Source organism: Triticum dicoccoides, chromosome 3A, assembly GCF_002162155.2.
Source record: "Triticum dicoccoides isolate Atlit2015 ecotype Zavitan chromosome 3A, WEW_v2.0, whole genome shotgun sequence".
Taxonomy (NCBI): Eukaryota; Viridiplantae; Streptophyta; class Magnoliopsida; order Poales; family Poaceae; genus Triticum; species Triticum dicoccoides.
Window position 1 is genome coordinate 695,735,214 of NC_041384.1, and position 14,311 is coordinate 695,749,524.

Consider the following 14,311-nt stretch of genomic DNA (forward strand, 5'->3'; position numbering starts at 1 on the left):
GACCACCCATGATGACATTCTAGCTTCAAAACCACTACTTTTATTCATTTTTATGAAACCTTCGAAACAACTCGAAAGCATGTTTTAGAGCATCGACAACTCTGACCTACCAAAATCCGTCCACCCCAAACGTTCGTGGATACGTCTAGATATTCAATTCCACTACTGGATACCTCATTTCAAACCATCAAACCATATAATTACATGCAACGTAAAATCTTGTCTAAATCTTCCCCAGCTACCGTCCTTCTTGTTCCCTCTGTGCCTCAGTCTGACGGTCGTGAGACCCGCGAAGTGAAGGTCCGATCACTGGCGAGGTATAGTGGGACATGGGACACAAACAGGTCCGCATGGGACACGAGGCGCAGTCGTCTCTCATGCCTTACTCTTCCTCGTCAGAGCCCGTGGCCTCAACATTGCCGGTCGACGTGAGATCGATGATGGACGTGGTTGGGCATTGCGGCTCGGCATTGTGCGACTCCGCCTCTGCTGCCTCGGTAGCAAGGGTTGCCGCGGCCTCCATGCCCTACTCCTTGCACGACAGGCATGCATGCCTCGCGTCTGCAGCGTACAGGCTGTAAGCCATGCCGGCGTTTACCTCCAGCTCAGAGCGTGACCCCGTGGGGACGGCACGCCACCGAAGGGGTTGCACCCACCCGGGGGTTTGGGCGCCAGCGGTTGCGCACCGCATCCGATGAGGCGGTTGTTAGGCACCTCCTGCCATCGTCCCGGCGGATCCATGCGCCATTTCCGTGGACGCAATGGATTCCCGTCGAAACGACTCCGCCCGCGGTTTGGCAAATTTCTGCTGGGAGCGGCAGAGAGCCAGACGTACGGCCATCTCCTCCTCGGGGCCGCAAGGGACAAGGTTCCAGTCGACGGATCTAGACCTCTCGATGCCACCCAACCGGCCGCCCCAAATGGCCAAACGTCTGGGCTAACCGCAACTCCAATATTCACCCCATATATGGGGCATATATGGGGATGCCCGGACGTGCACGTGGTTGTCCAGACCCCACATATAATTATCTTTGTCCGCATTCCGAACCAAACCCCAGCCACTCCCCTCCACTCCCTAGCTTCTCTTCGGCGAATTCCGGCCTTCTCCGTCATGGTGGGCAACAAATCCGATATGCGTCCGGACAGTGACTGGGCAGGTCACCCGGGCGTATGGGGTGTCCGGTTATAGATGCTCTTATATGGTTTTAGACATTCAAGGGTGAAAATGATACCAAATTGAGTTTAAGGGGTTATGAGTCCATTTGTGGTGGATTTGGGAGGGTAATGTTTATAGTTATTTCAATCCTACTCCGTCACTGCACAGGTGCACTTCAATGGGCTGGCACATTTGAGTAGTTTTTTTAAACACTACAGTTGGTATTTTAGCGGGGCTTTTATTTCTACTAGGTATGTACCCGTGCGTTGTCACAGGAGCCAAATCTTATAATGCACAATAAGAGCATAATATACAGGGACAAATCCTTTGTTTCTTGAAAGTGGTTTTTATAATGAAAATAGACGAGGAGGCTCATTGTTTCCGGAAAAAGACTGCTAAATTCTTCAATTGGTAGAAATGTGGAATGCTACATCAATAGAACTAAATTGTATTAGAGGGGGGAATAAATAACGACCTAGTAACATTCTCATTCTAATGAGATGCATACTGATTATGCAAAATTATATTCTAAAAAATAGAACACTCCAACGTCAACTGATAGGGACTACTAAAATTCGTGTCGCATTGTACATCCACTATACCGATGTGACTTACAATACCTTTGTGTTTAGCTACTGATCTGATGTACAATCCTCGATTCAAATGGATCATAAAGATTAACTTCCCTCTTCAATTAAACAGGGCCCAATTCCGCCCTCTCTGCCGATTGTGCGGATGGTAAGTTTCATCATGCCATAGGGTTTGATGTGGTAATTGTCCTTTCCGGCGAACGTGGACGATAATGTTGGAGATGTGGCTGAACAGATGGACCGCACGGATGCTACGGAGAACGAGCAACGACCTCATGCAGACCAAGGCTAGCCAGCGGCACGTTGTCGATGACCCAGTCTGGAAGAAAAGATTGAGAGGATGCATTTTAGTCATGGCATGCATACACGGGGAGAGAAGAATCCGATCAAATGAAGGAAACAACATTTACAAGCAGAGATTCGCCATGTCGTCCAGGCGTGCGGTCGAGGCGTGTGGCGGTGACAACGACTACATCGGTGGTGGCATCCAGGCCGTGTCGTTCCGTTTCCGCAACATCGGAGGTTGCGGATCAATGGCGACAATTTGCGACGTGATTTTCGAGCAGGTGATTTCTGACGCGATTTTAAGGCAAGGTGTGACGCCCATTGACGAATGTAATTATGGTGATTGTGATTCTTTAAGGGAAGGTGTGACACATGTAACTATGGTGATTACGATTTTTAAGGGAAGGTGTGACGCCTGTACCCTATTGGTCATGTAATTATGATGGTTGAATCGAATCGTCACTTGTCAATCGAAAAAAAAGTTGGGTGGATGGACCAAGGTGGGCAGAACGCGGTCCGTCTGGCAGAAAAAGGAACCTTAGGTTCTTTTTAGATATTTATTTCTATTTTCATATTTTTCCTTTTTTCTCTTTTGGTTCGCTTTTCATTTTAACCTTTCTTTGTGTTTTAATTATTTTTTATTTAGTTTCAATTTATTTTTTCAAACACATAAATATAATTTCCTCAAACTATATGCAACCTTTTTTAACAAACTTTTTTAGAAAATACACGAACATTTTCCAAACACATGAATTATTTTTTAACATATCAACATTGTTTTTAAACATATTATACAAAACTTTTATTTGTAAACATGAGCATGTAAAAAAGAAGAACATTTGTTACTGATCTTAACAATACATTTTTTATTTTACTAAATACAAATTATCATTTCAAAATAAAAATATGAGGCTATTGTACCGAGCCAAGTAGGTGGGCGTAATATGAAGAACCGATATAGTTTAACTGGGCTAGCAGCCCAAGGCGGCCTATTGTGTGTTCTTTGTTTTCCCTTTTTTATTTCTAAATTCATGAATTTAAAAAAAAATTGTCAACTTTTTAAGATTTTTATTTTTTTCTCTAATTTATGATATTGCATCCCAAATTGACACACTTTTTTTTAATTCGTGATTTGTTTTCATATCTATGATTTTTTTTTCAAATCCATGAGCTTTTTTATAGTTGGAGTAAATATTTCAATTTTCTGATTTGTTTCGAATTCATAGCCAGTTCGAAATTCGTGATATATTTTCAAATTCATTTAAATTTTGGAACCATTTTAAAATTAATGAAACTTTTATTAAATCCATAAAAAATCAAATCCGTGTTTTTTTAAAATATATCCTAAAAACCGGTTAACTGTATTTTTCAGAACCATTGGCTATTGTTTTTTAACAATGAACCAGCAAGCAAGTTTTTTTTTATTTTTAGACTCACAAAGCTTTATTAAGATGTCATTGCAATGTTTACTGTGATGAAACCAAGATCTCCGGGTTGGCCTAACCTAACATGGTGATCAACGCCCAACTTAAGTACATGCTTTGCAAGATTATGCGCCTCCACATTCGACGGCCTAAATTCATGCTTAAAAATAGAAGGAACAAAAGAAGATGACCACTCTATTATTTTATGTATCACCACTCCAAAGCCTGCCGCGCTACCAGTCCGACTCATCAACTGCTTTATCTTGTCTTTCTAATTCTAGCTTAGAAGGTTCCGTTTTTGGTCATTTATTGATCTCGCAAAAAAAAAACTGTAGTCCGATGATAGCACTAGCCCGATGCACATACAGGTCCGAAGCTAGAGCCAGTGCTTCCCTAGCCGCCAATGCTTCAAGGGTCGTTGGATCATTGATGATTGAAAAAATCAGTCCTGGGGCACCCAAGAAATTCCCTACATGATCATGGGAAACTGCTCCCACTGCGCCAAATCCCCCATTCCTTGACATCGCAATATCGACATTAATCTTTGGCTATGGAGTGAGGCCAATGTAGCCGAGCGATGTGCCTAATGGGCCTGCCCGAATGTTGTTCGCGTGTGAGCGCCGATTGGCAAACCAGTGCATAAGGTGATGGGGAGGTGCCGAGGTGGTTTAACTGGCTTATTTGATTTGCTAAAAAACTGGATTATTTGTTGCTAAAATAACCAATTTGGCTTATTTCATGCTTTTGTTCGGTGACATCGATGTAATGCCCTTCTGTTGCAGCCATTTTTGTGTGTGTTTTCTGTTTGTTGAACTTTACACGGTGCTAGCAAGTGCTAGGCAACTGATGTGAAAGAAGAAAGCTGGTGTCAGAAAATTCGCTCGGATTTACTCCCTCTTTTGCAAGGTAATATGAGTTTCATTCATATAACAAAGGTCAAGTTACAAGTTACGTACACAACAACTTGATAAAACTAGAAAGATAGCATAACACTAGCCTTTGGAAAAAGACCATCGGCCAAGCAAGAAAATTACAACCAAGCTCGACGAATCCCTTGGGCATGACACATAGCCTGTCACCTGCCTCCGACACCATTGCAGAAGCCTCCAAAGAAAAATGTGACGAATCACCTGCCACCCGAGCTTGATGCGACTCAAATTAACTCCCACACGTTTCTCTAATTCCAACGTTCCTAACGGGATTGCAGGCATGAGCAACAGTGTGTGTGCGGCTTTGTCTTAGCTATTTTCCGGTTGCTCCCGGTTCACTTGAAGTTGCAAGTTTGTAGCGACTTCACTAATAAATGAGTACTTTTTGTAAAGATCACTCCCCCCTTCTCAGGTTACGACATGGCGCATTGTATATGCTCCATTTGTCACAATCAGAGTTTTTTTTATAGATTCGTTATTCAAAATATTTTATCTTTTTAACCGTTCATTCAAATCTCAAACTATTTTTATCATTGGATTTCTCGCGTCGAGATTTTTAAAATTCAAAAAATACTCATGTTGATAGGTTTGACGAATTTTTTTTCATTGAAAAAACCGGATGAAAAAGCCCGACATGGAGCATGTCATTTTTCCCTTTCCGAAGAGGCACAACTATGCCTTTCACGAAAACAAATATGTGCCTCCACGAGAAGTAATTCTATGCCTCTCGCGGAATAAATAAAATATGTATTTTCCGAGAAGCATGAGCAAAAGAAATCCGTGTGTCCATGAGAACTAAATATGTGCCTCACGTGAAAGAAAAAAACATATTTTTTCTTTTTCGAGAGGTATGACCGTGCCTCACGCAGAAGCAAATCTGTGCCTCCGCGAGAAGTAAATACGTGCCTCTTGTGGAAGAAAAAAAGATAACATGTTTTTTTTTCCTTTTCCGAGACCGTGGAAGCAAATTCGTTCCTGCACGAGAAGTAAATCTGTACCTCTCACAGGAAAAAAAACTAGGAAAAAATGGTGTTTTTCACACAATTTAGGCTAGTCGAAGCACGACTGGCAGGCTCGACAGGCCCAATCCTATATCGTGCCATGCGTGGCGGTGGACGAGCCAATGTGCGCACCCCGACACACCCTATTGGAACAGCCCACTCGATTGTTTTTTCTTCTAGTTTTACCTAGTTATAGGAAGATTCCAGAAGCTTTCATTTTTTTTCTGTATCGGTTTTTGACTTTTCAATTTTCTTTTACTTTTCCATTCTAAAATTCATGATTTTTCTTTTAAATTCGAGAATATTTTGTGAAATAAAGGAACATTTTCAAATTCATGAATACTTTTTGTAGTTTGGGAAATTTGAAATCCATAAACATTTTCTAAATTCGTGGACTTTTTTTGTAAAAAAATCATGTGTTTTTAATTACAAAATATATTATAAACGTCACGAATATTTTAAAACTGTTCAACAGGTTTTAATTCAGAAACATTGTCTACATTTTGGAATATTTTTGTAACTTTGCAAAAAAATCAAAAATAAATATTCTTGAATATACGTAAACATTTTTAAATTTTTACAACATTTTCTGAACACTTTTTAGAATATAATAATCATAAAAGTTCTGAAAAACAAAATGTAAACGAACAAAATTCTGTTTCGCAAAACTCCTGAATCAGCTAATTGGGTCGGACCATTAGGCGGCGCTGCCCTTTGCATGTTTCGTGGACTCTTAACATAGTATAGAACTAGCATGGCATGACAAAAATGATACTGTGCCGGGCTGGCACCACACGAATCACCAGGCCATACCGGGTCGCAAAATTATCACGATGTGCGACACGGTGCGATGGTCGGACATTAGCCCGACAAGGCAGCTTCTCAGTTCTAACTCACATAAGCCCAAAACTTCTTCCAATCTTCACTTTGTTGCCTACAGCCTATCGATTCTCACAACCCAATCGATTGTGGCTGGCCACGAGAAGACGATGACCGTCTTCGCCGATCCACCATTAATGTCCTATACATCCCTTCTCTGATCCTCCTTAGAAATCCAGATCCTGGATGAGGCTTTTAGCTGTGAGAGAGGAGACTTCTTGGCGGTGGTTCTGCACCACATTAAGGTTTTGACGGCGTCTATGACGTGTGCTATTGAAGAATGGCGGGGTTCACAGACGTGTCGGCCAGAACCAAGACATCACTCTCTTCCTCCGCTAGTGCCGACACGGCTTGACAGCGGGCTACTGTGTTTGTGCGTCATGCTACGAAGCTCTCGGAAGGCATGTGTGCCATGCCGGAAAGGCACGATAGGCTGACCAAGTTGCCTGGCCCGAAGCATATTGTGCTTATGTCGTGCTGGCCTGAGCCAACCCAAGTATCAACATTTGTGGCATAGGTTGGCTGATTGAGTCACCAAGCCCAATCAACATTTTCTCCAACAACTCGTGGGAGTAAATATCTTACTAAGTGGTCAAAACCACCCATAATTTGACATGTTAGCTTGAAAATCACTTGAGGGGAGGATTTTTATATGTTTTTACAGATTTTAGGGTAAATTTGTACCCCCTCAGATCCAAATTAATTGCCGCAACTTTAGTATAACTTTGTACTAAAGTTGTATTATGGCCACGTCAATTAATATGGATTGGAGGGAGTACCAAAATTGATTTTTTTGGGGTTATGGTTCCATTGCAATAGATTTGTTGGTGATTTCTATACGCTTGTCAATACTATTCTACACTCGCCTGCAAAGAATATGATCTTAATCACATATGCGCGCTTCGATGGGCTGGCCAATTCAAGTAGTTTTCTAACACTTGCAATGACCTTTTTTTCTAAAAAATTTCTATTTTTTCTAATACATGAATATCTTTTCTCAAAATATATGAACCTTTTGCTAAAAGTACGAACATTGTTTTAGACATGTGAGTTTTTCTAAATACATGAAGTTTGTCTTCAAAACACTAGAATTATTTTTTAACATACGTACATTTTTTTTGCAAACACGGAAATTTTAAAAGTAAGAAGAACATTTTCTTATAAACATGAATATATGGATTTTCTAACTGAGTTTAATAATACATTGTTTATCATTTTTTAGCGGTATGATTTACTCTACTAAAAAATAGTGAGGCTATTGGACCACATAGCATATATGGTAAGCTATCATAAACAAATATCCAACCAATTGTGATGCTTCTGGCCCGGCCCATGTATATGGTAAGCTATCATAAACAACTTTGCTCACTGGAAGGGCGCCCCTATATCTGGGCTTCAGCGAGACGAGAGGGAGTCTCGCTGAAGAGATGAGCGAGACGGGCCGGCCCACGCGAACGGCAGGCCACGGCCTCTTATTTCATTAAATTTTATTTTCTTCTTTATTCTTGTACTTTTGTTTATACCTTAAATATTACAAGAAAAATTCTACATAACCATTTAAAAAATGTTGAACAAGTATTTGAAAAATGTTTATCAAGCATTCAAAAAAAAGTTGAATGTGCATAGAAACCCTGTTGATCATGTATTAAAAAAATGATGATTGTTTCTCATGTATATAAAAATGTTGAAGAAGTACTTGAAAAGTGTTACTCAAGCATTTTTTAAATGTTAAATTTCTATAAAAAAAATTTAATCATTTATTAAAAAAATGATGAAATTTTTTGATCATGTATAACAAATGTTATCAACCATTTGAAAAAAAATAGAACAAGTATTTAAGAAAATGTTAATCAAGCATTTGGAAAATATTAAATGTGTATAGATAAAGTGTCGACCATGTATTAAACAATTATGAAAAATTTGATCATGAATATAAAAATGTTAATCAAGCAGTTAAAAATGTTGAACAAGTGTTTGGAAAAAGTTAATTAAGCGTTTTCAAAATGTTAAATGTGTATAGAAAAAATGTTGACCTTGTATTAAAAACTATTAATCTTTTTATTTCAAAATTCTTAATCAATCATTTAAAAAATATTAAAAATATATATGAAAAATGTCGACCATGTATTAAAAATATCAATATTGTTTTTGAAAAATGTTAATCAAGCATTTTAAAAATATAAAAAATGTGCATAGATAAATGTAGACCATGTAATATAAATTTTTTTAATTTGTATCGGAAAAATGTTAGACGTGTATTAGAAAATTGTGTTGACAGATTAGAAAAATGTAAAATAATAACCAAGAGAACAAAGAAAACCGAAAGGAGAAACAAAAAAATGAAAAAAAAAACAAGAAACAAAATAGAAAAGGGAAGAAAAAGAAAAGAGAAGAAATAAACAAAAAAAAGAGAAGAAATATGAAAAAAAAACCAGTCTTGAATCGACTAAAGTAGGACACGCTCCTACAACTTTTTTTTGAGATAAACACACTCCTACAACTAACCATGAACTGGGAGCTGGGCAGTCTGGCTAGTAGCGCTCGCGATCTTCCTGGATACCAGGGATCGATCCCTCCTTCTCCGCATCATGTCATCCGCATCATGATAATAACATTTAAAATGTTTAAATTGTTGTTTGCATTAAATTGCTAAATGCATATGGGAATTTATCAAAATTGTTGTTTGATGCTTCTTGCCCCATTTAAATTGCTTAGATAGTGTAGTTTAATTGTGCTTCACCTCTTGCCGTGTTAAGAACATTTAATCTTATTGGGTGCTTAAACAAGAGCGAACTAAATAATTGATGTGGTGTTTCATCAATATGCAACTCGTTGCATATTGAGCCCCACTTAACTTGTAGGATTGTCTGTGCACTTTGCCATGCCATGAATCATTAAACCGGACATGCATCATACTTGATTGTGCATCATGCTATGTTTATGCTTGTTGGTTTACCATGTTGTTTGCTTCTCTCCGGTTGTGCTTCTTCTCGATAGTTCCGGTAACGTCCCGTTTGTGAGGGTCCGTTCGACTACGTCCGTTTGCCTTCTTCATGGACTCGTTCTTGTTCCTTGCGGGATCTCAGGCAAGATAATCATACCCTCGAAATCACTTCTATCTTTACTTACTAGTTGGTCGTTCTATCGCTATGTCGCGCTACCTAACACTTGTTATATCATGCCTCCCATATTGCCATGTCAAGCCTCTAACCCACCTTCCTAGAAAATCGTTGTTTGGTTATGTTACCGCTTTTGCTCAGCCCCTCTTATAACGTTGCTAGTTGCAGGTGAAGCTGAAATTTGTTCCATGTTGGAACATGGATATCACAATATCTCTTATTTAATTAATGCATCTATATACTTGGTAAAGGGTGGAAGGCTCGGCCTTATGCCTGGTGTTTTGTTCCACTCTTCCGCCTTAGTTTCCGTCATACCGGTGTTATGTTCCTTGATTTTGTGTTCCTTACGTGGTTGGGTGTTATGGGAACCCCTTGACAGTTCGCTTTGAATAAAACTCCTCCAGCAAGGCTCAACCTTGATTTTACATTTTCCTAACAACCTAAGTCTTTTTCCCTTGGGTTTCCGGAGCCCGAGGGTCATATTTATTTACCCCCCGGGCCAGTGCTCCTCTGAGTGTTGGTCCAACCTGGGCGATGTCCGGCGCCCCCTGGGCAACCAGGGTCTATGCCAACCCGACGTCTGGCCCATCCGGTGTGCCCCGAGAACGAGATACGTGCGACTCCTATCGGGATTTGTCGGCACATCGGGCGGCTTTGCTGGTCTTGTTTTACCATTATCGAAATGTCTTGTAACTGGGATTCCGAGACTGAACGGGTCTTTCCGGGAGAAGGAATATCCTTCTTTGACTGTGAGAGCTTGTGATGGGCTAAGTTGGGACACCCCTGCAGGGTTTAAACTTTCGAGAGCCATGCCCGCGGTTATGTGGCAGATGGGAATTTGTTAATATCCGGTTGTAGATAACTTAACACTTAACTTAATTAAAATGCATCAACCGCGTGTGTAGCCGTGATGGTCTCTTTTCGGCGGAGTCCGAGAAGTGAACACGGTCTTGTGTTATGCTTGAACGTAAGTAGTTTCAGGATCACTTCTAGCTTCTCGACCGTTGTGTTGCTTCTCTTCTCGCTCTTATTTGCGTATGTTAGCCACCTTATATGATTAGTGCTTGTTGCAGCTCCACCTCATTACCTTATCCTACCCATAAGCTTAAATAGTCTTGATCTCGCGGGTGTGAGATTGCTGAGTCCTCGTGACTCACGGATACTTCCAAACAGTTGCAGGTGTCGATGATACCAGTGCAGGTGACACAACCGAGCTCAAGTGGGAGCTTGATGAAGATCTTGATCGTTGTAATGCGTCTTTTTCGGTTGATCAGTAGTGGAGCCCAGTTGGGACGATCGGGGATCCACCATTTGGGGTTATCTTCTTTTATTTTGATTCCTTAGTCGGACCTTGATTGTACTCTGGATGATGTATGTTTTGTTGGGGATCGTAGCAGAAATTTAAAGTTTTCTACGCATCACCAAGATCAATCTATGGAGTAATCTAGCAACGAGGGGAAGGGGAGTGCATCTACATACCCTTGTAGATCGCTAAGCGGAAGCGTTGCAAGAACGCGGACGAAGGAGTCATACTCGCAGCGATTCAGATCGCGGTTGATTCCGATCTAAGCGCCGAACAACGGCGCCTCCACGTTCAACACACGTGCAGCTCGGTGACGTCTCCTACGCCTTGATCCAGCAAGGGGAGAAGGAGAGGTTGGGGAAGTGTAGGATCGAAAGTATGTCTAGAGGGGGGGGGGTGATTAGACTACTTGACCAAATAAAAACTTAACCTTTTCCCAATTTTAGTTCTTGGCAGATTTTAGCTATTTTAGGACAAGTCAAGTAATCATCACACAATTCAAGCAAGCATGCAAAGAGTATATTGGCAGCGGAAAGTAAAGCATGCAACTTGCAAGAATATAAAGGGAAGGGTTTGGAGAATTCAAACGCTATTGGAGACACGGATGTTTTTCCCGTGGTTCGGATAGGTGGTGCTATCCTACATCCACGTTGATGGAGACTTCAACCCACGAAGGGTAACGGTTGGGCGAGTCCACACAGGGCTCCACCCAAGGGCAATGGTTGCGCGAGTCCACGGAGGGCTCCACCCACGAAGGGTCCACGAAGAAGCAACCACCCACAAAGGGTCCACGAAGAAGCAACCTTGTCTATCCCACCATGGCCATCGCCCACGAAGGACTTGCCTCACTAGCGGTAGATCTTCACGAAGTAGGCGATCTCCTTGCCCTTATAAACTCCTTGGTTCAACTCCACAATCTTGTCGGAGGCTCCCAAGTGACACCTAGCCAATCTAGGAGACACCACTCTCCAAGAAGTAACAAATGGTGTGTAGGTAATGAACTCCTTGCTCTTGTGCTTCAAATGATAGTCTCCCCAACACTCAACTCTCTCTCATAGGATTTGGATTTGGTGGAAAGAAGATTTGAGTGGAAAGCAACTTGGGAAGGCTAGAGATCAAGATTCATATGGTAGGAATGGAATGTCTTGATCTCAACACATGAGTAGGTGGTTCTCTCTCAGAACAAATGAGTTGGAATGATGTGTGTGTTCTGATGGCTCTCTCACACAATGAGAAAGAGGTGGAGGGGTATATATAGCCTCCACACAAAATCCAACCGTTACACAGTTTTCCAATCTCGGTGGGACCGAATAAATAAACTCGGTCTGACCGAAATAGTAAACCTAGTGACCGTTAGGAATTTCGGTGGGACTGACATGCAACTCGGTGGGACCGATTCGGTTAGGGTTTGGGCATAACGTAATCTCGGTGAGACCGATTACACAAACTCGGTGAGACCGAATTTGGTAATTAGCTAACCAGAGAGTTGGTCAGGCAAACTCGGTGGGACCGATTTACTCTTTCGGTGGGACCGAGTGGAACTCGGTGAGACCGAAAAGTTACAAAGGGGAAACACTGAGTTTACGTTGCAATCTCGGTGGGACCGATTCGCTCTTTCGGTGGGACCAAAAAGTTACGAAAGGGAAACAGAGAGTTTGCAACCCCATCTCGGTGGGACCGAGAACCTTATCGGTAGGACCAAATTGCTACGGTTTGGCAGTGGCTAATGACAAGTGAAACTCGGTGGCGCCGGATAGGAAAAATCGGTAGGACCGAGTTTGTCTTAGAGTTTAGGTCATATGTGGATGTGGGAAAGTAGTTGAGGGTTTTGGAGCATATCACTAAGCACATGAAGCAAGAGGCTCATTAAGCAACACCTCATCCCTCCTTAATAGTATTGGCTTTTCCTATGGACTCAATGTGATCTTGGATCACTAAAATATAAAATGAAGAGTCTTGAGCTTTTGAGCTTGAGCCAATCCATTTTCCTTAGCATTTTGAGGGTTCCACTTTCACATCCATGCCATGCCAATCATTGAGCTTTCCTGAAATAATTATCTTGGAATAGTATTAGCTCAATGAGTTATTTGTTGTTATGAATTACCAAAACCACCTAGGGATAGTTGCACTTTCAATCTCCCCCTTTTTGGTAATTGATGACAACATATAGATCAAAGCTTCGACAAAAGATAATAAGCATGAAATATATCGTCGCTTTGAGAAGTATGTGATAAGTAAGAGCTCCCCCTAAATTTGTGCATATTTAAAATTTGCTTTGGACTGCAAACGCACAAAGAGTTAGAGTCATGGGTTACTCTTCCATGTCACATACATCTTGGTGGAGCGCTCAAAATGATGAGATTAAATTGCAAGCATTAAGCAAACATTAAGTGTAGCCTATGATCGAACACATGATCATCGATGTCTCACAAGCATAAGGACGTAGTATCAAGCACTCAAAAGCAGAAAAGGTTCGAAAAACCACCAAATAAAGCAAGAGAGAAAAAGCAACACACTCTCTCTCGAAGCCTATGATCTATACATCTTCTCCCCCTTTGGCAACAAGTTACCAAAAAGTTCCTAGAAAATGCATAGTGCTAAATCGACGCTCAGGCTTGATCTTCAGGTGGTGGTGGAGTCCGGATCACTCCAAGGACGAAGGCTTCTGTAGACGTTGAAGTAGTCGCTGGAGTTGGAGCTGAGGTAGACGCTGGAGCTGAGGCCGTAGCTGGTGCTGAAGTAGCGGCTCTGGTGTCAGCAACTGGCAGTGCAGACGACCTCGGACCTCGTGGCACTCTAGAAAATGCTTGAGTCGTGGTCCTGCCTCTCCTCTCATTCATGTCCTCCTGGAGCTGTTCCACTGCAGACTGTACTTCTGTTACCTTGACGTCCAAGTCATAGAACTTCTGTTCCATGATCCTCTCTAGGCTCTGCTGATTTTTAGTGAGGTTTGCCAAACTTTGCTCAATTCTCAGCGTGGATGCAATCAAGTAACTGAGCTGCTCTTGCTTGGTATTCAAGAAATAGTCAGATGCCTCCTGTTGAGTAGGCATCCTGGCAGCTTTTTCCTTCTTCGCCTTCTCCTTCTTTGCGTATGCTTGTGCAGATGATGGCTCATTCTCTGTCATCACAACTTCATTGTCCTCGAAATCTGGATGGATGGGCAGGTGTTCCTTATCCAACAAATATACGCCCGTGCCCATCTTGGAGTTGATGAGCTCCTGAATCTGAGGGGCATATCCACAGCTCCTCTTTTGATCTGCCGCAGTCCTTTTGATCGTTTCCACTATAAGGCTCATAACTTTGAATTTTTGAGGCACGTCAAAAACATGAAGCAAATTGATCGCGTGACCTCTGATCATCTTGTGATCTCCAGACTTGGGCAGTAGAGTGTGCCTAAGGATCCAATTGATAGTAGGCAATCCTGAAAGCAGATAATGCACTGAGCCAAACTTGAATGTGTCAAGTGCTTCATTGGGGATCTCCTTGTACATGTTGGACATTGAGTTATGATCCATTTTCTTCTTGGCATAGATATCCAAGTCCTCATCTTGCTCTTCTGGGGCATTGATGATCTGTGCCCACTCAGCCACTGTAGATTGGTACCTTGTACCTTCTGACATCC